The 24909-nt window shown below is 42.9% G+C and overlaps 1 protein-coding gene across 1 annotated transcript in view; it reads right to left on the bottom strand.

Annotated features, from left to right (window-relative positions):
* NAA16 (N-alpha-acetyltransferase 16, NatA auxiliary subunit) overlaps window positions 1–24909 on the bottom strand; it is a 325238-nt gene that overhangs the window by 9838 nt on the left and 290491 nt on the right.

Raw genomic sequence — 24909 nt, 5'->3', positions numbered from 1 at the left:
TGGGATGACTAAATTTTCACAATCATCCAGAGTGGATAATACCTCCTTAAGCAAAATGCGGAGATGTTCCAATTTAAATTTAAATGTAATCACATCAGATTCAGCCTGCTGAGAAATGTTCCCTAAATCAGTAATTTCTCCCTCAGACAAAACCTCCCTGGCCCCCTCAGATTGGGTTAGGGGCCCTTCAGAGATATTAATATCAGCGTCGTCATGCTCTTCAGTAACTAAAACAGAGCAGCCACGCTTACGCTGACAAGGGTTCATTTTGGCTAAAATGTTTTTGACAGAATTATCCATTACAGCCGTTAATTGTTGCATAGTAAGGAGTATTGGCGCGCTAGATGTACTAGGGGCCTCCTGAGTGGGCAAGACTCGTGTAGACGAAGGAGGGAATGATGCAGTACCATGCTTACTCCCCTCACTTGAGGAATCATCTTGGGCATCATTGTCATTATCACATAAATCACATTTATTTAAATGAATAGGAATTCTGGCTTCCCCACATTCAGAACACAGTCTATCTGGTAGTTCAGACATGTTAAACAGGCATAAACTTGATAACAAAGTACAAAAAACGTTTTAAAATAAAACCGTTACTGTCACTTTAAATTTTAAACTGAACACACTTTATTACTGCAATTGCGAAAAAACATGAAGGAATTGTTCAAAATTCACCAAATTTTCACCACAGCGTCTTAAAGCCTTGAAAATATTGCACACCAATTTTGGAAGCTTTAACCCTTAAAATAACGGAACCGGAGCCGTTTTAAGCTTTAAACCCCTTTACAGTCCCTGGTATCTGCTTTGCTGAGACCCAACCAAACCCAAAGGGGAATACGATACCAAATGACGCCTTCAGAAGTCTTTTATAAGTATCAGAGCTCCTCTCACATGCGACTGCATGCCATGCCTCTCAAAAACAAGTGCGCAACACCGGCGCGAAAATGAGACTCTGCCTATGCTTTGGGAAAGCCCCTAAAGAATAAGGTGTCTAAAACAGTGCCTGCCGATATTATTAAATCAAAATACCCAGAATAAATGATTCCTCAAGGCTAAATAAGTGTTAATATCAATCGATTTAGCCCAAAAAAAGTCTACAGTTTAAATAAGCCCTTGTGAAGCCCTTATTTACAATCGTAATAAACATGGCTTACCGGATCCCATAGGGAAAATGACAGCTTCCAGCATTACATCGTCTTGTTAGAATGTGTCATACCTCAAGCAGCAAGAGACTGCAAACTGTTCCCCCAACTGAAGTTAATTGCTCTCAACAGTCCTGTGTGGAACAGCCATGGATTTTAGTTACGGTTGCTAAAATCATTTTCCTCATACAAACAGAATTCTTCATCTCTTTTCTGTTTCTGAGTAAATAGTACGTACCAGCACTATTTGAAAATAACAAACTCTTGATTGAATAATGAAAAACTACAGTTAAACACTAAAAAACTCTAAGCCATCTCCGTGGAGATGTTGCCTGTACAACGGCAAAGAGAATGACTGGGGTAGGCGGAGCCTAGGAGGGATCATGTGACCAGCTTTGCTGGGCTCTTTGCCATTTCCTGTTGGGGAAGAGAATATCCCACAAGTAAGGATGACGCCGTGGACCGGACACACCTATGTTGGAGAAACCTTCCTAGATAACAACTTAATATATTTGGAATGCATAGGCTCAAATGGAGCCTGCTGCAAAACTTTAAGAACAAGGTTAATACTCCAAGGAGGAGTAACTGGCTTAAACACAGGCCTAATTCTAACCAAGGCCTGACATCCGCCAGACGCCTATGCCGCAAAATAGACAAAGCAGATATCTGACCCTTCAGAGTACTCTCTGACAAACCCTTCTCCAGACCTTCCTGGAGAAAAAGACAAAATCCTAGGAATCCTGACCCTTCTCCAAGAGTAGCCCTTCACACCAAAAAAGATATTTACGCTTTATCTTATGGTAAATCTTCCTAGTAACAGACTTGCGAGCCTGAATCATGGTCTCAATGACTGACTCAGAAAACCTTTACTTAGACAGAACTAAGCGTTCAATCTCCAAGCAGTCAGCTTCAGAGAAACGAGATATGGATGAAGAAAGAGACCCTGAAGTAGAAGGTCCTTCCTCAGAGGCAGTCTCCAAGGTGGAAAAGACGACATCTCCACAAGGTCTGCATACCAGATCCTGCAAGGCCACACAGTGGCTATAAAAATCACTGACACTCTCTCCTGCTTGATACGAGCAATGACTCGTGGAAGGAGAGTGAACGGAGGAAACGGGTAAGCCAGCCTGAATTTCCAAAGGACTGCCAGCACGTCTATCAGAGCAGCCTGTGGATCCCTCTACCTTAAACTGTACCTTGGGAGCTTAGCATTCTGTAGTGACGCCATAAGATCCAGCACCGGTACCCCCCATTTGAGGGTCAAGCTGGAGAACACCTCCGGATGGAGCTCCCACTCCCCAGGATGAAAAGTCTGTCTGCTCAGAAAATCCGCTTCCCAGTTGTCCACTTCTGGAATGTGGATGGCAGATAGACATCAATTGTGAGCTTCCGCCCACTGAATAATCCAAGACACCTCCTTCATGGCTAAGGAACTCAGAGTTCCTCCCTGGTGGTTGATGTAAGCTACTGAGGTTATATTGTCTGACTGGAACCTGAAAAACCGGACTAAGGCTAATTAGGGCTCTCAACTCCAAGATGTTTATGGGAAGAGCTGACTCCTCCCGAGTCCAGAGACCCTGCGCATTTAACGAGTCCCAAACTGCTCCCCAGCCCAGCAAGCTGGTGTCCGTGTTCACAATCACCCAGGGAGAGATTGTCCTGAGACAGCCACCACGGAAGAGAGAGCCTGATCCAGAACTATCCTTTAAGATAGATCTGCATAATCCCTGTTCCATTGCCTGAGCATGCATAACTGCAGAGCTCTCAAATGGAACCGAGCGAATGGAACGATGTACATGGAAGTATCCATCAGACCAATTACCTCCATAAATTGAGCCACTGATGGCCGAACCGTAGATTGAAGAGAGCAGGAAGAGGAAAGGATCTTGGCTTTTCGGACCTCTGTCAAATATTTTCATCAATAGGGAATCTATCATGGTCCCTAAGAAAACTACCCTTGTAGCTGGAACAAGGGAACTCTGCGGAGTTTGCTTGCTGAAAAGAGGGCGCCTGAACTAGAATATCGTCCAGATAGGGCGCCACTACAATCCCTGAGACCGGATCACTGCCAAGAGAGCTCCCAGAACTTTTGAGAAAATTCTGGGAGCTGTGGCAAGGCCAAACGGAAGAGCTACAAAGTGTTTGTCAAGAAAAGCAAATCTCAGAAATCTGTGATGATCCCTGTGAATAAGAACATGAAGGTACGTATCCTTCAGGTCTATGGTCGTCATGAACTGACCCTCTTGCACCAAGGGAAGAATGGAACGTATAGTTTCCATCTTGAAGGATGGTACTCTGAGAAACTTGTTTAGGCACTTCAGGTCTTGAATCGGTCGGAAAGTTATCTCCTTTTTTAGAAACCACGAACAGATTGGAGTAGAATCCTAGACACTGTTCCGGGACTGGAACAATCACTACCAGGTCGTAAAGGTCCTGTACACATTTCAAGAACGCCTCTTTATCTGGTCTGCAAATAATCTTGAGGTGTGGTACCTGCCCCTGGGAAGAAAAGTTTTGAACCCCAACTTGTAACCGTGGGATACTATGTCCACAGCCCAAGGATCTGGAACATCCCGTATCCATGCTAGAGAGAACTGAGAAAGTCTGTCCCCCCCCCCCCACTTCATCCGATCCCGGATCGGGGGCAAACCCTTCATGCTGATTTGGAATCAGCTGTGGGCTTCTTAGATTGCTTCCCCTTATTCCAAGACTGATTAGGTTTCCAAGAAGGCTTGGACTGTTCCTGCTTGGAAGAGGAAGGGGAAGACTTACCTCTGAAATTACGAAAGGAACGTAAATTACTCTGACGTCCTTTCGGACTATTCTTCTTATCTTGCCAGACCAGGCCAAAACAAGGTCTTACCCTTGTAAGGGATCGCCAAAAGCTTGGACTTAGATGAAACATCCGCTGACCAAGATTTTAACCATAAAGCTCTGCGCACTAGTACCGCAAAACCAGATATTTTGTCTCCCAACTTAATGACCTGTAAAAACGCGTCAGTAATAAAGGAATTGGCTAACTTAAGAGCCTTAATCCTGTCCTGGATCTCCTCCAAGGGAGTCTCTGTTTGAAGACAAGGCATCAAACCAATAGGCTGCCGCACTTGTCACAATGGCAATACACACTGCAGGTTGCCATTGAAGGCCCTGATGAACATACATCTTCTTTAAAAAAAAGCCTCCAACTTTTTGTCCATTGGAACCTAAAAAGAGCAGTTATCCTCTCTAGGAATAGTAGTTCTCTTAACCAGAGTAGAAATTGCCCCTTTCCACGGCTTCTTAATGGAGTCAGCCACCGGGAACATCTTTTTAAACACCAGCGACAGAGAAAAGGGAATCCCGAGTCTATCCCATTCTTGTGCAATAATGTCCGTAGCACGGTCTGGCACAGGAAACCCCTCCACAGAGGAAGGAACATCAAAGTACTTATTAAGTTTACTAGATTTCTTAGGGTTGACAATGATAGGGATATCGGAGTCGTCCAGAGTAGCCAAAACCTCCTTTAACAAAACACGGAGGTGTTCAAGCTTAAATCTGAAGGATACAACTTCAGCATCAGATGAAGGATCTACACTGTGTGAATCTGAGATTTCACCCTCAGAGGCTAACGACATATCTTTCTCATCAGACTTATAAGAAAGAGCAACTTGGTTAGCCGGAACTGGATCAGAAACCTTACTATCTGAATCTCTAAATTTCCTCTTGCATCTTCCCTGTAGAATGGGAATGGCAGCTTATGGCGCAGAAGATACCTGGGCAGCAATTTCTGCTTGCAAATATACTCCTCCAGGGGATTGAAAAGAACCGCAGGGCACTGCATGTCTCTGAGGAAAAGAAACTGTGCAAATGAGGCGCGAAAATAGGCCCCTCCCACCTCACTCGATGTTTTGGGGCCTAAAAGAAACACAACAGAGTGTTTCTTAAACTAGCCATGTGGGTTAATAACCCTTAAACAAGCCACAATGACCCCTTAAAGTCCCTCAAAAAACATTATATTTGCATTTTTTATAAATAAACAAAACGTTTTTTCCTATCAGTGTCACCAGTAAATAATGAGCCCTTCATGCAAGTTGGGATTCCTACAAAGTTTCTGAATACAGCTTACCCTTCCCTCATCCTTTTCTAGAATTAACACAGTCTGTCTAGAAAAAAAATAATACACTGAACATACCTCAATGCAGTTTAGCCTGCAAACCGTTCCCCCAACTGAAGTTTTCCTGTACTCTTCAGCTCTTGTGAGAACAGCAGTGGATCTTAGTTACAAAGTGCTAAGATCATCATCCTCCTTGCAGAAATCTTCATCCCTTTTCTGCCAGAGAGTAAATAGTACACACCGATACCATTTAAAATAAACTTTTGCTTGAGAAAATAAAAACTAAAATTTTTGTCACCACAGTCACTTTACCCTTCCTAGTACTTAGAGTAGGCAAAGAGAATGACTGGGGGGTGGAGCTAAGGGAGGAGCTATATAGACAGCTCTGCTGTGGGTGCTCTTTGCCACTTCCTGTAGGGAAGGAGAATATCCCACAAGTATGGATGAATCCGTGGACTCGATACATCTTACAAGAGAAATGGCACTTACCTGCACTTCTAGCCATAAGGCAGCAGGACAGCTCACCCTGCGTGAGAGGAAGCCTCTCCTCACAGAGGCCTGTGGAAAAAACATAAATTATGCTTACCAGATCGTTTCCTTTCCTTCTGTATGAAAAGAGTCCACGGCTTCATTCCTTTCTTGTGGGAAATACAGAACCTGGCCACCAGGAGGAGGCAAAGACACCCCAGCCAAAGGCTTAAATACCTCCCCATACTTCCCTGATCCCCCATTCTACCGAGGGAACAAGGAACAGTAAGAGAAATATCAGGGTATAAATGGTGCCAGAAGAACAAAACCAAATTCAAGTCCGCCCAACGGAGAATTCGGGCGGGGGCTGTGGACTCTCCTCATACAGAAGGAAAAAAAATTATCAGGTAAGCATAATTTATGTTTTCCTTCTTAATATGAGGAGAGTCCACTGCTTCATTCCTTACTTGTGGGAAACATATACCCAAGCTCTAAAGAACACTGAATGAAAACGGGAGGGTAAAAAGAGAGAGGTGGACCATGTTATGAGGGCACCACAGCCTTCAAAACCCTTTCTCCCAAAAGTTGCTTCTGCCGAAGTAAAAACGCCAAATATGTAAACTTTTGAAAAAATATGTAAGGAAGACCAGGTAGTTGCCCTACAAATTTGATCCCTAAAGGCCTCAATTCTTAAAACCCAAGAGGGAGCCACAGCTCTAGTTGAATGAGCCGTAATCCTCTGAGGAAGCTTGGTCCCGCTGACTCTATAAGCTAACGAACATGCTCCTCAACCAGAAAAATAAGGAAATGCACGAGGCCTCCTGACTCTTACGCGTCCCGGAAAAGACACAAACAAGGAAGAAGTTTGACAAAAATCCATTGTAGCCTGAAGATAGAACTTCAAGGCCCGAGCCACATCCAAGCTATGAAATAACCACTCTTTCGAAAAAGAAGGATTAAGACAACTCCATGCATAAGCCCAAACGGAGCCTTCTGCAAAACTGATGTAAACTCCAAGGAGGAGCAAGCAACAAACGATAACTGCTTCAAAAAGTTAAAAACTTTATCTTTATTCAAAAATAGGTTAAAATCCACGGCACACATGTTAGTAGTTAAAAAAAAAACTGCAGGAAATCCGTCAGTCTGACGCGTTTCGGCTGTTTAGCCTTAATCATAGACTTATTTCTGACTAGCACCTGTGGAGCTTAAGTACGCTCCCTCACAGTCTTATTGGATGCCCCATCCCCACAGTAAACTGAATTTCTGGAGACTTAAAAGTACAGCAGAACAGCACTATGTATAATAGCCATTAGTGTTTTAAGGACACATTCACACAATGAATTAAACCATTAGGGACTAAGGTGTACTATTTCATCTTACAGAATTTTATATGCTTTTTAATAAACACACCCTCATGTCCTGCTCAGTCTTAGTAAATAATACATACTGAATATTAGAAGAGTAAGGATCATATATATAAGCATATGTATATATGTAAGTTAAGGAGGAGCACTTGAAAATTATTAAACACAGGCCTGATCTAGTCAAAGCCTGAACAAGACTGGACATCTAGAAGCTCCATGAGCCCTTTAAGCAGTAAAATAGATAGGGCCGAATCAGTCCCCTAAGGGAGCTAACAGAAAGCCCTTCCCCAGAGCACCCTGGAGAAAGGAAAGGATCATGGAAACCCTGACATTATGCCAGAAGAATCCCCGCTCTACATACCAGAAGAATTAGTCCTGCACCCCTTATGAAAGATTCAACTATACACCGACTTATGAGCTAGAACGAGAGTAACAACATTCTTACAGAAAAAAAACCTCTCTTGGCTAAGACTAAGCATTCAATTCCATGCAGTCAGCCTCAGAGAGTCCTGGTTGTGATGAACACAAGGACCCTGCTCCAGCAGATCTCTGAAACAGAGGCGAAGCCCCTAAACTGCGACACAACTCTAGATATAAAACTGAGCAAACCGTCTCACTGACGTCTGCTCCTGCTAGGATCTACCATCTATAACAAAGAGCGACATGGCTGAAGAGAAGAAGGTTAAAAGAAACCTCTAAGGAATGCTAGATATCTAGCATATTCAGTATGAAAAGGCCGGAGCCCCACCTGGGTTCAAACCCACATTCTGCTACAGAAGCGGTGGAGCTAACACAGACGCCTTGAAAGCCTGATCGGCTTCCCCATATGACACAAACTTTCGAGCAAGGAATAATTGTAGGGGACATCCGAACCTGAAGAGTAAGCTCATAGATAGGGTCGCTGGCAATGAGCCAACGTTGGCTTCCGCCCACCACCAAAAACAAGACCCCCCCCCCCCCGATTAGCAGGAGGAACTGTCCTTCAAAAGAAAGTCTCCCCACTGAGAGGTCCCAACTGGTATGAACCCAGAAGACCAAATCCTCCAAGCAGAATGCTCGCTGAGGAACCAAAGGAATAGTTGGAAGGACACTCCCTCCCCACAAACCTCCCTAGGACACTCCCTCCCCACGAACAAGGAAGCGACAAGGTCAAAACCGCCCCTGGAGAACTAAAAGAAAAAATTCTGAGAACAGGGAGATCTGAACGGAACCCAGGGAATTGATTTCCCCCACCGGTATTCCATGTAAGACTGTTAAGACAGAATCACCAGCACCATGCCAAAGTCATGGCCTCGGCTGTGTCCATCGCTCTCCACCCCAGCGTCACAAAAACCAAAAGGGGGCTGGAGGGCATAACCCGATGGAAAATGTGCAACATCTCAGGATTAAAAGAAAGCTGCCAAAGCAGGATTGAACGCTAAGCCTTCAGCTTGCTAGGCAGGGTAGATAAAAGCCCTGTCCCTAAGACCAAACAGCATCCAGATCCACCCTGGTGTCGACACCAGCAACTCAGGAATAGATCCAACTCTAAAGATCGAAAAGACATGAGAAATCCCTAAAAGTCTATTAGTAGGCAAAGGTAAGAAACCAAGAAAAGCTGAGACCTGGGAACTACCGTAAAATCTGGAAGCAGTATACTGCCACCTTAAACCCCAGATCCCAAGAAGGATCAGAACGAGGTTTACTGAAAGAAACGGTTCCTAAGAACCAAATTTGCACAAAAAGGATGAGCCAGGAAAGACATCCACCTTCCAAACAAAGGAAGGGAGAATCTTACATTCTCCAGCGAAAAGAACTACCGATAAGCTCTGCTTCAATAATAGAACCCAATTAGGACAGGAAGACCCCCCCATTAGGGCATGCACCAACAGTGGGAGAAAATATCCCACAGTGTGATAGATACCGGGATAATGACTCCAAAGGTGCCCGACTTCTCCGACAAGACAATTGCCCATAAAAAAGCCTAGTTCCGGTCTCTAGGACCCCAGATAATCCTTAAACAGGTCCTGCCTGTTGTTAACTAGGATAGATGGGCCCTGCTGTACCTAGACCGGAATCTAAAAGAGAAAACTCCTAAGTAGGAAGGAGGAACAGACCTAACTAGTATCCACAACAGGTCCTGCCTGTCATCTAGAATACGACGTATCTTCTGGAACACCCCTGGGCTAAAACAAAACTTCTTAAGTTCCATCAAAGCTAGAACAACTGAATAATCAAATAAAAGAAATTAAGCTCTGAGGCTTAAAATTTCCTCTAAAATATCGGGGGAACTATCACCCCGAGCAGAAATCTATAAGCTTCCACCGGAAGTCTCCAACAATCTCAACCATCAAAGTCGATAGTATCAAAAATCCCATGTGACAAAACGTCTTTCTAAGAAGAGTTTCTAAAACAATCCAGAGCTCAAAAAACAAAACAAAAAAAAAAAACACTATCCGGAACGGCATAGCATAGAAAAAGACAAGCGCCCACAGTGATAAGCTGAAAAGGAATGTGTAAACGAAAACAAGTCCTGCCTGTCATACAACACAACCTCCCATAGAGCTCAGAACTGGGATTCTAAATAAACGATAAAGCAAAAAGTAAAACAAGACGACAAGGAATATCACCATCCTCCACTTGTCTTAGTTAAGATCGTTATATGATTTAGAGGACTGAGATTCAACTGACGGAGCAGTACTGGAAACCTCTAACATCACCAAAACATCTCTCAGAAGTAAACGCAGGCGTGCCAATCTAAATCAAAATGCTAGGCCCTCCGCAGTCTGAGGACCCAAATCAGCAGACTCCGACCCTGGAGGTTCTCCCTCTGAAGCCTCAGAGGGAACCGCATCCCCAGAGGAATGATCGGACAACAATTGCCCTTGGGCAGGAGAGCCCTGATTAACCCCTCTCTTGCGCGTAGCAGGAATAGATAACCTCGCAAAGGCAGTAGAGATGGACACGCGGAACTGCGTAGTAACCTCTGGTGGAAACAAACCCCTTACAGACGGAGGATCAGAACTCTGGAAAACTGCATATGTAGGAACAGAATCAATGGAACGCACCTCACTGGACGAAGAGTCCTCAGAGGCAAATGGCTCAGTGTTCTCTAACATCTCAACATTGGTTGATGAGAACACTATTGCGGCCCACGTAACATAATTGAGTGGGTTGGATTACCCGGGCCTCCTCACAATATACACAGATATCAAATTCTGTATCGGTGGGATCCCCCTCTAAATTAACAGAATCCTCCATAACTCGTCTATATTAAATTATAGAAAGGAAAAACAACTGGCACCTTATACCCCCAATGGCTGGGGCACTCACCACTTCCTGTAACTCAGACAGATAGAGAAGCTGCTCCTCTCCGCAGACACCCGGTTAGGAATCAGAAGCGGTGAAAAAAAAGTGACCATTCCCGGTCACATGGTGCTCATGCAGGACCTGCCCCTGCTAAGAAAGTAAGTGCGCCAGCTTAACATTAAGAAACTGCGCAGCTCTCAAAATGAAAATAACCTGTACGTTCCGTATCAGCCTAAGAGCCAAACGTTCTTACACATAAGCAGTCAAATCACATAACAAATATGATTAAAAACCTCCACTGTTCAATAATCCCCCACAGGAGATATTAACCCTTGATTCCATAAAGATAAAGGAGTCCCACTGTGACCCTGTCTTCTATCATTAACATGTGTAAAATAATGAAACAATCTTACCGGAATCTATGCCGTGGAACAGTGACACAGTCCTTCAAGTTTGACAGATTGTAGCAGCGCTTCTGACATGGACTTGAGTTAAGAAAGCAGGCAGCGAAACTCGGCAACGCTGATTGCTTAAAGAGCTGTTAATATGAGTCTGGATGGGTTCGCAGAAAGACTCTCCCTGCATCTCAATGCTCTCACTGAGAGGCTCACAAGACTACTTAAAACTCCAGTCCCATCTCAAAGGGTACTACCCTCCATAAGGAACTACTCCAAAATCTTCTGACACTTCTCTGCCAACCTGCTGTGAAGAAAGGCAAAGAATGACTGGGGGATGAGGAAAGTGGGGGAGGTAGTTAAGCCTTCTGCTGGGGTGTCTTTGCCTCCTCCTGGTGGCCAGGTTCTGAATTTCCCACAAGTAAGGAATAAAGCTGTGGACTCTCCTCATATTAAGAAGGAAAGAAAGGACAGAGTAAGCCTACTCTGGTTTTCTGTACAGGAGCAGCAAAGTGCTAGGAAATGCAGTGAGGCCCACCACACAAGTTCCTAATTGTTTAAAATCCACCACTGTCCTACTGAAGAGATTAACGTGGAGCACGGCTAGACCCAGACTTGATAGGAAAGATCAGAGCAAACCTACACTGGCTTTCAAAATAATAAAATCTTGATTGAAGAAAATGGATCAGACACCAAAAACTTCACCTCCTCTTTGCACCGAAGGCAAAGAGAATGACTGGGGGTTGTGGGAAGAGAAGTGATACTTAAAGGGATATTAAACCCAAAAAATGTCATGATTCAGAAAGAGGACACAATTTTTCAAAAGTTTCCAATTTACTTCTATTATAATTTTTTTCTTTCTTATGTTAATCTTTGTTGAAGAGATACCTAGGTAGGTAGCGTGCACATGCTTGAAGCACTACACAACAGGAAATAGTGCTGCCATTTAGTGCCCCTGCTAATGTATAACATTGCTGCAAAACTGCTGCTATATAGTGCTGCAGACACGTGCACACTCTTGAGCTTACATTTCTGCTTTTCCACAAAGAAAACTAAGAACATTTGATAATAGAAGTACATTAGAAAGTTGTTTAAAATGTTATGTTCTATCTAAATCACGAAAAAAAAAAAAAAAAAAAATGGGTTTTATGTCCCTTTAACAGCTTTGCTGTGGTGCTCTTTGCTTCCTCCTGCTGGCCAGGAGTGATATTCCCAACAGTAATTGCAGATGATGCTGTGGACTCACCATATCCAAGGAAAGAAATTGGTTTTTATCATTTTATATAGTGGTGCCTCCTGCATCTGTTAACTGCCTGTTTTTGTTAGGAAAGCAGCGCATTTTTTTTTTTTGTTTATAATTTTTTATTAAGGTTCACCAAACAGTACATAACATACTATGTACAAAGTAAGACATAAGCATAAGGTCAAAATTGATACAATTAGGAATGTACAATACCTCATCCCATCACAAACCACAATAGTTATTGTCTATATTCCTAAGCATGATAAAGCCTTCTTGTTAATAGCAAGAGCCACTTTGGGACCTTCCAAAATCTAAAACCTATAGAAGGCAAATGGTAAAAAGGGGACTACTTGTGAGTAAATACAAATATGTGACTATAGCATATTTTCTACCTCCTGAGTTTAATAAGGTCTCTCCAGGACCTTCAATATCAACTGTTTTAGACATAGGAGATTTAAATGGTAGGGCCACTTTAAATACTCGCTCCCCATTACCCAACAATATCTACAAAAGTATATAAATTCAAAGGGCACATAGAATAAACTCTCGGTTTCCACCTCCTGTGCTTAATAAGGCCTCTCTTGGACCTTTGATACTAAGTGTATAAAATATGGGAGGTTTATTTAGGTAGGGCAACTCTTGGACCCTTGACTTCTATATAGAAGTTACAACAGAAAAGGTATAAATCCAACATCTAAACACACATATACTGTGTGTGTATATATATATATATATATATATATATATATATATATATATATATATATGGGCATATGTTAAATAAGCTTTGTTAAATCTTTCGCCTCCTATGACAAACTAAGGCCACTCTTGGACCTTAAATTCTATAAATTACTAAAAGTAAAGGAGTGTGTACTAATAGAGACTTTAGGATAAGTAACCTGATTTCTCATTGTTATAATATAACTAACATTTCTTAGATAGACTGGATATATAATTTAGTGGTATACGTCTGCTGAAAAACAGGCTTTAAGCATATATATATATATATATATATATATATATATATATATATATATATATATATATATATATATATATATATCTCAGCCAGTATACAATGGCTTGTGTTGAAAACTATGCACCAACTCTCAATAAAGCTATATTTTAATTTTTTTTTTCAAGCTCAAATAGGCATATGAAATTAATGCCGCACAAGAGAAAATACTTAACATACATAAATTATGCATTTACCCCATGATATAGTGTCAGATTGGTTTCAACACAGATGCATAACAACTATGTTCAGTTGCGAGGGACAGAAAGCTAAAATCCCACATTCCAGGTGAAACTACAGGTTTCTTTAAAAACCATGTCAGGCCTAAAGGTCGTCATTTGGATGAGCAGGTAAAGCAAGGATGTCACAAGAATACAGTCCCTATTTGGGGGCAAGGCAAAGTTCCCCAATTTCAGCCCGGACATCCATGCTCACACAAGTGCTGGCATCCAGAAAAATGGAAGTCTCCGATTTGTAAATAGTTCAATTAAGCAGAGAAAAAAAAGAGAACATAAATTTCAGATTGTCCCCAAACCTTGCATCAGAGGGTCCATTACATTAGGGTAAAAGAATAGAACTCCCGTTCTCTGAGGGAGTAGAGCAGATGAAAAGGCAGGGAGAGCTCTAAGCACAACAGTTCCCGCCGGCGGGCTGGCGGCCCTTCCCCCAGGCTGAGCCGCTGCTATCTTTAGAAAAAACGTGCGCCGGAGGGCACCGTCTCCCACCCAGGGAGGCCGGTCGCATCCCCCCAGGAAGTCAACAGGATCGATCACGGTCCAGGTCTCCACAGTCACCCGTCTAGCTAGGAGCTCCATGTGTCACACTCAACTGGAAGTTGCCAGTGAGTTTCAGTAGGACTGCAATCTATCCCAACATGTGCAGGAAGCTCCGGATCATGCTTCTCTGAGGCCCTAGTAGAGAAGTCAGCAGCAGGTAAACCTTGCACTAGTTCTCCATTGTCCTTCCCAGCCGGGCAATCTGTTAAGCTCAATCTTTGGGATGTATTAAGTCGCACATCTTTCGGTAGCGTTTCACTGTGTAGCACTGCACTGTTCCGCGAAAGTAATGCTAGCTGCTGTAAAAGGATTTGGTCAATTCTCTCACAAATTTTGTACTTCACGGTCCTCCATTAGAGCTTTGACAGCAAAATATAACGCCTTCATGGTGGGTTAGGGGATGTAAGATTATCCACTGTTTACACAGTTCCCCGGGGGGTGGGTGTTGAGCCCTATCCCTTTCGCAGAGCCGCCAAAGTCCCCAACGGTCTGGATAGCTCTGTAACATAAAGAGAAAGGTCTCGCCTAATCCAGTAAGATGTCCCCTGTTTGTTAGGGTAAAAATTCAAGCTGGCTGGCTTAGCATCAAACAGATACATGGTGAAATCTAAATAGTTCAGTCAGAGCTACCAGTTTTTGCGGCCATCTACAGCCCTGGCCAGGACACGCCCCCGAATTTGGACTTTTTAAATATTCTGGATGCACATATATGACTGCCACTGGCTCATTTGATGTAATCAGCTACCTCCCAGTAGAGCAATGCTGCACTGTGGGTGACTAACTATGCATTTAATACCTTTCCAGAGGTTAAATACACAGTTATATAAAAGCAATAGTGACATAATAAAACCAAGCATTTCCTTTTTTTGCTTTTATCTTCCTTAAAGTATTGTTTGGAAACTACAAAGTATATATAATCAAAACAATGCAAGCTTCCAAAGCTGCTTTAATTACAATCCAAAGAGAAAGAAGAACATTTGATACTAGAAGTAAACTAGAAAGTTAATAAAGTGCAACTGGACCTCAAGGCCTGACTGCTCATTAGCCGATTGGCACTCAATACTGAAACATCCATTTTACAAAAAAATACATTTTAAAAATACCTCTTAAAGGAAACACAAAGTCAAAATTAAACTGTCAAGATTCAGATAGAGCTTTTTTAATTAACTTCCTATATCGAAATGTGCACACTTTTTATTTACAATCTACTACTGAACATGTGCCAGAATTCACAGTATATACACAGTGTTCCTTAAGGGGAGATATATAGATATATATATATACATATACACACACACACACATACATATATAGTGAATGCAATTGATTAATCAATATTTGAAATACTATGGAAAACATCTTCCTCTATATGAGAGTGCAAGTTAGGAACATTTGCATGATTAAATTCTAATAATATCAATCTGGCTCTAAATATCGTCTTTCAGAGGAAGGCACAGCATGGTTCATTTGGTCTACCCATGTGTCATTATCTTTAATACATTTTCAAGGTACTTTGACCATCACTGCGGTTGGGAGAAAGAGAAAATATAAAAATTTATAGAACCCACGGGGGATTACGCCTCCTGGTCAGCAGGAGGAGGCAAATAGCACCACAGCAGAGCTGTATATATAGCTCCTCCCTTCCCTCCCACTACAGTCATTCGATCGAAGTTGGGATAAGAAAGGAAAAGCCAAGGTGCAGAGGTGTCTGAAGTTTACAAAAATTAATAACCTGTCACATAGAACAGGGTGGGCCGTGGACTAGTGTCTAAAAAGAAACACATTTATCAGGTAAGCATAAATTTTCTTTCCTTTTTAAAAACACAATGAGTCCACGGATTTCATCCTTACTTGTGGGATACAATACCAAAGCTAGAGTACACGGATGAAAAGGGAGGGACAAGACAGGGAACCTAAACAGAAGGCACCACTGCTTGAAGAACCTTTCTCCCAAAAGCAGCCTCAGCTGAGGCAAAAATATAAAATTTGTAAAATGAGAAAACACCATGTCCTTGAAAAATCTTACTTGCTATAAGGATGGCGCCTGGACTAGGATGTCGTCCAGATAGGGCGCCACTGCAATGTCCCGAACCGAAGCACCGCCAACAGCGATCCTGGAGCCTTTATGAGAACTGAGAGCTGTGGCAAGACCCAAAGGAAAAACCACAAACTGAAAGCGTTTGTCTAGAAAGACAAACCTTAGAACTTGAGATGATTCTCGAGAATGGCACATGAAAGTACGCGTCCTTTAAATCCACTGATGTAATTAATTGACCCTTATGGATCAAGGAAAGAATGAAACGAATAGTTTCCATCTTGAAGGACGGTAGACTGAAAATTTTTAGTAGACTCTTGAGATCTAAAAAGTGGTCTGAAGGTTCCCTCCTCCTTTAGGACCACAACCCGTTTGGGATAAGAAACCCAGAACCTGTACCTATATTGGAACTGGAACAATCACTCCTAGATGTGAGAGGTCTCCTACGCAGTGTAAGAATGCCTCTCCTTTTGTCTGATCTGCAGATAATCTTGAAAACAGAAACCTGCGTCTGGGAGGAAAACTTTTGAACTCAAACTTGTATCCCTGGGACACTATTTGCTATTGGTCAGGGATCCTGAACATCTCAAACCCAAGCCTGAGCGAAGACAGAAAGTTTGCCCCCTACAAGGTTCTTCATGCTGTCTTTGATTCAACAGCAGGCTATTTGGATCTTTTTTTTTTTTAATAACACTTTAAAATTTCAAAAGAGAATATTTCCATCCAGCCAGGTCCCAACAGACTTCTCCTTGTAAGGAATCACTAAAAGCTTAGACATAGAGCATATGTTCGTAGAACAAAGCTCTAACCATAAAACCCTGAGAGGTGGAACAGAGCAAACTATGCTCCCAGTTTGAGAAGTTGAAGAATTTAAAATAAAGGAATTAGCCATCTTGAAAGCTTTTAATCCTGTCCTGGGTTTTATCCAGGGAAGCTTCTGACTTAATAGCATCAGACAACGCATCAAACCAACCACCGTTGCACTAGTGACGTTATACAAGTACACACCAGGTTGCCATTGGAAGCCCTGGAGTACCTGCCACTTGAAATCTTTGTCCAAAGGACCTATCCTCTAAGGGTATAGCAGTTCACCTAGCTAAGCTGAAACTACTCCGTCCCCCCTAGGAAATGTGTTTTCAGCCTCCTTATGCTGAGTCGGCGATGGGAAACAGATTTGGAAATATATGGAATGTGTCCATCCTTATTTTGTAAAATGTATTTACATATGTGGTACTTGTAAAGCGCGGCAAATCACCCCTAACCGTCTCAATGCGCTGCTCATTTTATCAACCTTGGAATGATGAAAGGCTGAGTGTTGCAACCCTTAGAGTGCCACCGAGCTCAGCCACAGTGCCTTAGGATGCTGAGCTATCTGTCCAGTAATTCACTGGACGCACTAGTATAGTTACACCGGAAATGTCTTTACTGGACGTACTATGTTGGGGTTGCCCAGCTAGATAAACAAACTCCTCAAGTAACAATTCCATCTGAGTCTGAGAATTCTCTCATAGATAATCCCAAAGTATCTTCCCCTCATCAGTAACATGGAAGAACCATTAGGAAAAAAACAACTATTGAAAAATTTCCTCTAGCAATGTTTTCTACCTCGTGAGAAAACCATATAATACATCATAACTCCGAGTGGAGTGTAAAAGGAATCGCAGGGCACTGCATGTGGGCCAAAAAATGTAGTGGGACACTAAAGGAGAATTTTGTGGCATAAAAAATGTTACTGTCTCTTTAAGCGTAAAATTAACTTATGGTTGTGTGTCTTTATGCCCTCCTAAGATATAAAGGAGGAATGAACAAATAGACAGCTGAAAATTCTTTAATAAAATTTACACAAAAGACGTTACTGTCTCTTTAAATCTTAAAAGTAACTTTATTTTTGTGTGCTTTTATTCCATCCAAAGTCCATAAACGAAGTAACCAATAAACAGCTGCAAGTCTGTAATAGAATTCACACATAAAAAACAGAATTTATGTTTACCTGATAAATTACTTTCTCCAACGGTGTGTCCGGTCCACGGCGTCATCCTTACTTGTGGGATATTCTCTTCCCCAACAGGAAATGGCAAAGAGCCCAGCAAAGCTGGTCACATGATCCCTCCCAGGCTCCGCCTACCCCAGTCATTCGACCGACGTTAAGGAGGAATATTTGCATAGGAGAAACCATATGGTACCGTGGTGACTGTAGTTAAAGAAAATAAATTATCAGACCTGATTAAAAAAACCAGGGCGGGCCGTGGACCGGACACACCGTTGGAGAAAGTAATTTATCAGGTAAACATAAATTCTGTTTTCTCCAACATAGGTGTGTCCGGTCCACGGCGTCATCCTTACTTGTGGGAACCAATACCAAAGCTTTAGGACACGGATGAAGGGAGGGAGCAAATCAGGTCACCTAAATGGAAGGCACCACGGCTTGCAAAACCTTTCTCCCAAAAATAGCCTCAGAAGAAGCAAAAGTATCAAACTTGTAAAATTTGGTAAAAGTGTGCAGTGAAGACCAAGTCGCTGCCCTACATATCTGATCAACAGAAGCCTCGTTCTTGAAGGCCCATGTGGAAGCCACAGCCCTAGTGGAATGAGCCGTGATTCTTTCGGGAGGCTGCCGTCCGGCAGTCTCGTAAGCCAATCTGATGATGCTTTTAATCCAAAAAGAGAGAGAGGTAGAAGTTGCTCTTTGACCTCTCCTTTTACCGGAATAAACAACAAACAAGGAAAATGTTTGTCTAAAATCCTTTGTAGCATCTAAATAGAATTTTAGAGCGCGAACAACATCCAAATTGTGCAACAAACGTTCCTTCTTTGAAACTGGTTTCGGACACAGAGAAGGTACGATAATCTCCTGGTTAATGTTTTTGTTAGAAACAACTTTTGGAAGAAAACCAGGTTTAGTACGTAAAACCACCTTATCTGCATGGAACACCAGATAAGGAGGAGAACACTGCAGAGCAGATAATTCTGAAACTCTTCTGGCAGAAGAAATTGCAACTAAAAACAAAACTTTCCAAGATAATAACTTAATATCAACGGAATGTAAGGGTTCAAACGGAACCCCCTGAAGAACTGAAAGAACTAAGTTGAGACTCCAAGGAGGAGTCAAAGGTTTGTAAACAGGCTTAATTCTAACCAGAGCCTGAACAAAGGCTTGAACATCTGGCACAGCTGCCAGCTTTTTGTGAAGTAACACAGACAAGGCAGAAATCTGTCCCTTCAGGGAACTAGCAGATAATCCTTTTTCCAATCCTTCTTGAAGGAAGGATAGAATCTTAGGAATCTTAACCTTGTCCCAAGGGAATCCTTTAGATTCACACCAACAGATATATTTTTTCCAAATTTTGTGGTAAATCTTTCTAGTTACAGGCTTTCTGGCCTGAACAAGAGTATCGATAACAGAATCTGAGAATCCTCGCTTCGATAAGATCAAGCGTTCAATCTCCAAGCAGTCAGCTGGAGTGAAACCAGATTCGGATGTTCGAACGGACCCTGAACAAGAAGGTCTCGTCTCAAAGGTAGCTTCCAAGGTGGAGCCGATGACATATTCACCAGATCTGCATACCAAGTCCTGCGTGGCCACGCAGGAGCTATCAAGATCACCGACGCCCTCTCCTGATTGATCCTGGCTACCAGCCTGGGGATGAGAGGAAACGGCGGGAACACATAAGCTAGTTTGAAGGTCCAAGGTGCTACTAGTGCATCCACTAGAGCCGCCTTGGGATCCCTGGATCTGGACCCGTAGCAAGGAACTTTGAAGTTCTGACGAGAGGCCATCAGATCCATGTCTGGAATGCCCCACAGCTGAGTGACTTGGGCAAAGATTTCCGGATGGAGTTCCCACTCCCCCGGATGCAATGTCTGACGACTCAGAAAATCCGCTTCCCAATTTTCCACTCCTGGGATGTGGATAGCAGACAGGTGGCAGGAGTGAGACTCCGCCCATAGAATGATTTTGGTCACTTCTTCCATCGCTAGGGAACTCCTTGTTCCCCCCTGATGGTTGATGTACGCAACAGTTGTCATGTTGTCTGATTGAAACCGTATGAACTTGGCCCTTGCTAGCTGAGGCCAAGCCTTGAGAGCATTGAATATCGCTCTCAGTTCCAGAATATTTATCGGTAGAAGAGATTCTTCCCGAGACCAAAGACCCTGAGCTTTCAGGGATCCCCAGACCGCGCCCCAGCCCATCAGACTGGCGTCGGTCGTGACGATGACCCACTCCGGTCTGCGGAATGTCATCCCTTGTGACAAGTTGTCCAGGGACAGCCACCAACGGAGTGAGTCTCTGGTCCTCTGATTTACTTGTATCTTCGGAGACAAGTCTGTATAGTCCCCATTCCACTGACTGAGCATGCACAGTTGTAATGGTCTTAGATGAATGCGCGCAAAAGGAACTATGTCCATTGCCGCTACCATCAAACCGATCACTTCCATGCACTGCGCTATGGAAGGAAGAGGAACGGAATGAAGTATCCGACAAGAGTCTAGAAGTTTTGTTTTTCTGGCCTCTGTCAGAAAAATCCTCATTTCTGAGGAGTCTATTATTGTTCCCAAGAAGGGAACCCTTGTTGACGGAGATAGAGAACTCTTTTCCACGTTCACTTTCCATCCGTGAGATCTGAGAAAGGCCAGGACAATGTCCGTGTGAGCCTTTGCTTGAGGAAGGGACGACGCTTGAATCAGAATGTCGTCCAAGTAAGGTACTACAGCAATGCCCCTTGGTCTTAGCACAGCTAGAAGGGACCCTAGTACCTTAGTGAAAATCCTTGGAGCAGTGGCTAATCCGAAAGGAAGCGCCACGAACTGGTAATGCTTGTCCAGGAATGCGAACCTTAGGAACCGATGATGTTCCTTGTGGATAGGAATATGTAGATACGCATCCTTTAAATCCACTGTGGTCATGAATTGACCTTCCTGGATGGAAGGAAGAATAGTTCGAATGGTTTCCATCTTGAACGATGGAACCTTGAGAAACTTGTTTAAGATCTTGAGATCTAAGATTGGTCTGAACGTTCCCTCTTTTTTGGGAACTATGAACAGATTGGAGTAGAACCCCATCCCTTGTTCTCTTAATGGAACAGGATGAATCACTCCCATTTTTAACAGGTCTTCTACACAATGTAAGAATGCCTGTCTTTTTATGTGGTCTGAAGACAACTGAGACCTGTGGAACCTCCCCCTTGGGGGAAGCCCCTTGAATTCCAGAAGATAACCTTGGGAGACTATTTCTAGCGCCCAAGGATCCAGAACATCTCTTGCCCAAGCCTGAGCGAAGAGAGAGAGTCTGCCCCCCACCAGATCCGGTCCCGGATCGGGGGCCAACATTTCAAGCTGTCTTGGTAGCAGTGGCAGGTTTCTTGGCCTGCTTTCCCTTGTTCCAGCCTTGCATTGGTCTCCAAGCTGGCTTGGCTTGAGAAGTATTACCCTCTTGCTTAGAGGACGTAGCACTTTGGGCTGGTCCATTTCTACGAAAGGGACGAAAATTAGGTTTATTTTTTTGCCTTGAAAGGCCGATCCTGAGGAAGGGCGTGGCCCTTACCCCCAGTGATATCAGAGATAATCTCTTTCAAGTCAGGACCAAACAGCGTTTTCCCCTTGAAAGGAATGTTAAGTAGCTTGTTCTTGGAAGACGCATCAGCTGACCAAGATTTCAACCAAAGCGCTCTGCGCGCCACAATAGCAAACCCAGAATTCTTAGCCGCTAACCTAGCCAATTGCAAAGTGGCGTCTAGGGTGAAAGAATTAGCCAATTTGAGAGCATTGATTCTGTCCATAATCTCCTCATAAGGAGGAGAATCACTATCGACCGCCTTTATCAGCTCATCGAACCAGAAACATGCGGCTGTAGCTACAGGGACAATGCATGAAATTGGTTGTAGAAGGTAACCCTGCTGAACAAACATCTTTTTAAGTAAACCTTATAATTTTTTATCCATAGGATCTTTGAAAGCACAACTATCCTCTATGGGTATAGTGGTGCGTTTGTTTAAAGTGGAAACCGCTCCCTCGACCTTGGGGACTGTCTGCCATAAGTCCTTTCTGGGGTCGACCATAGGAAACAATTTTTTAAATATGGGGGGAGGGACGAAAGGAATACCGGGCCTTTCCCATTCTTTATTAACAATGTCCGCCACCCGCTTGGGTATAGGAAAAGCTTCTGGGAGCCCCGGGACCTCTAGGAACTTGTCCATTTTACATAGTTTCTCTGGGATGACCAACTTGTCACAATCATCCAGAGTGGATAATACCTCCTTAAGCAGAATGCGGAGATGTTCCAACTTAAATTTAAACGTAATCACATCAGGTTCAGCTTGTTGAGAAATGTTCCCTGAATCAGTAATTTCTCCCTCAGACAAAACCTCCCTGGCCCCATCAGACTGGGTTAGGGGCCCTTCAGAACCATTAATATCAGCGTCGTCATGCTCTTCAGTATCTAAAACAGAGCAGTCGCGCTTACGCTGATAAGTGTTCATTTTGGCTAAAATGTTTTTGACAGAATTATCCATTACAGCCGTTAATTGTTGCATAGTAAGGAGTATTGGCGCGCTAGATGTACTAGGGGCCTTCTGAGTGGGCAAGACTCGTGTAGACGAAGGAGGGAATGATGCAGTACCATGCTTACTCCCCTCACTTGAGGAATCATCTTGGGCATCATTGTCATTGTCACATAAATCACATTTATTTAAATGAATAGGAATTCTGGCTTCCCCACATTCAGAACACAGTCTATCTGGTAGTTCAGACATGTTAAACAGGCATAAACTTGATAACAAAGTACAAAAAACGTTTTAAAATAAAACCGTTACTGTCACTTTAAATTTTAAACTGAACACACTTTATTACTGCAATTGCGAAAAAACATGAAGGAATTGTTCAAAATTCACCAAATTTTCACCACAGTGTCTTAAAGCCTTAAAAGTATTGCACACCAAATTTGGAAGCTTTAACCCTTAAAATAACGGAACCGGAGCCGTTTTTAACTTTAACCCCTTTACAGTCCCTGGTATCTGCTTTGCTGAGACCCAACCAAGCCCAAAGGGGAATACGATACCAAATGATGCCTTCAGAAAGACTTTTCTATGTATCAGAGCTCCACACACATGCAGCTGCATGCCATGCTGTTCTCAAAAACAAGTGCGCCATACCGGCGCGAAAATGAGGCTCTGACTATGATTAGGGAAAGCCCCTATAGAATAAAGTGTCTAAAACAGTGCCTGCCGATATTATTTAACAAAAAATACCCAGATTAAATGATTCCTCAAGGCTAAATGTGTGTAAATATGATCGATTTAGCCCAGAAAATGTCTACAGTCTTAATAAGCCCTAGTGAAGCCCTTATTTACGATCTTAATAAACATGGCTTACCGGATCCCATAGGGAAAATGACAGCTTCCAGCATTACATCGTCTTGTTAGAATGTGTCATACCTCAAGCAGCAAGAGACTGCTCACTGTTCCCCCAACTGAAGTTAATTGCTCTCAACAGTCCTGTGTGGAACAGCCATGGATTTTAGTGACGGTTGCTAAAATCATTTTCCTCATACAAACAGAAATCTTCATCTCTTTTCTGTTTCTGAGTAAATAGTACATACCAGCACTATTTCAAAATAACAAACTCTTGATTGAATAATAAAAACTACAGTTAAACACTAAAAAACTCTAAGCCATCTCCGTGGAGATGTTGCCTGTACAACGGCAAAGAGAATGACTGGGGTAGGCGGAGCCTGGGAGGGATCATGTGACCAGCTTTGCTGGGCTCTTTGCCATTTCCTGTTGGGGAAGAGAATATCCCACAAGTAAGGATGACGCCGTGGACCGGACACACCTATGTTGGAGAAATTGTTACTATCTCTTTAAATCTTAAAGTAACTATTTTTGTGTGCTTTTGTGCCATCCAAATCACAACGGATGAAATAAAGAAAAAACTGAAACTCCTTTAATAAAATTAACAGCTAAACAAACGTTACTGTTACTTTAAATTTTAAACTGCAACTCTATTTGTATGTGCAGAAAAAAACTAGAATAGTACGTAAGAATCATGTCCCCTACGTGCATCTCAGATAAACCTTGCTGAGGTGAGCATCAGAACTTCATGCATAAATGTAACCTCACATAATTCACAAGCAGATCCGGAGTCACCTAACGACAGCACTAAGTATTGTGCTAGGAGAGGAAAACCGCCAACCCTCTGATGAACGGAAGGAAAGTAGCGAGTGCAGTCTCAGTCGGACATAACTCCTCCCTTGTGGGCGTGAAACACACACTCCCTTAATCTGCCGAGAGATAGAAAATTGCACTCCAAAAACGGCGCCAAACATAACCCCGCCCATCGTGGGCGTTCCACACACCTCTTCCTGTCGTCATTACTATTTTCAGAATTAGTACTCCGGGAGGTCTGAACCTTACATTTACAGCATGGGGGCAAAGTACATTACCGTACACAAAACAATCACACTCCCTGAGCCTTCTTGTAGACAGCTCGGTAGTCAGCTTGGTCAATAAAATTAACACATTAACAGAGTAATGTTAAGTCTGCTGCGTGATTGAATCTATACAAAACCCCAGAGAAGCCACCTTCCAATCTCCTCAGCCCCAGTGCCTGCAAAGAAAATGCTGTCACAGAATCCTCCCTTTAGATATATGTAGGAGTTTTTATGTCCCAAAAAAGTGCTACTTCCTCTGTCCTGAATCTTTTTTCAGACCCAGAATAAAAAAGTCAGCACTTACCTTTGTATTCTGCCCGACAGCAGGGCAGCTCAGCAGGTTTAGGAGGTCCTCTTCCTCCCATAGCCCTGTGGAAAACAATAAAGCCTGAGATAATGTTACTTAGGCTGTTAGGAGAAGGGCAGCATCAATGTACAGGAGGCGCAGTGAGAATCATGTCCCACCAGTTCCAATTGCTCTAAAGCCACCAAAAGCTCTACTGTAGAGACTGATATGGACTACGGCTACACCCTAGAACAAAGCAGCACTCTCTGGCACTACTTAAAAATAATAAACTCTTGATTAAGGAATCTATAACTAACACCTCACTTTACCTCTTCCTATCACTAACGTAGGCAAAGAGAATTACTGGAGTGGGAGG

Source organism: Bombina bombina, chromosome 3 (genome assembly GCF_027579735.1).
Source record: "Bombina bombina isolate aBomBom1 chromosome 3, aBomBom1.pri, whole genome shotgun sequence".
Lineage (NCBI taxonomy): Eukaryota > Metazoa > Chordata > Amphibia > Anura > Bombinatoridae > Bombina > Bombina bombina.
The sequence above is the reverse complement of the archived record's forward strand: the minus strand, read 5'-3'. Positions and strand labels throughout refer to the sequence as shown.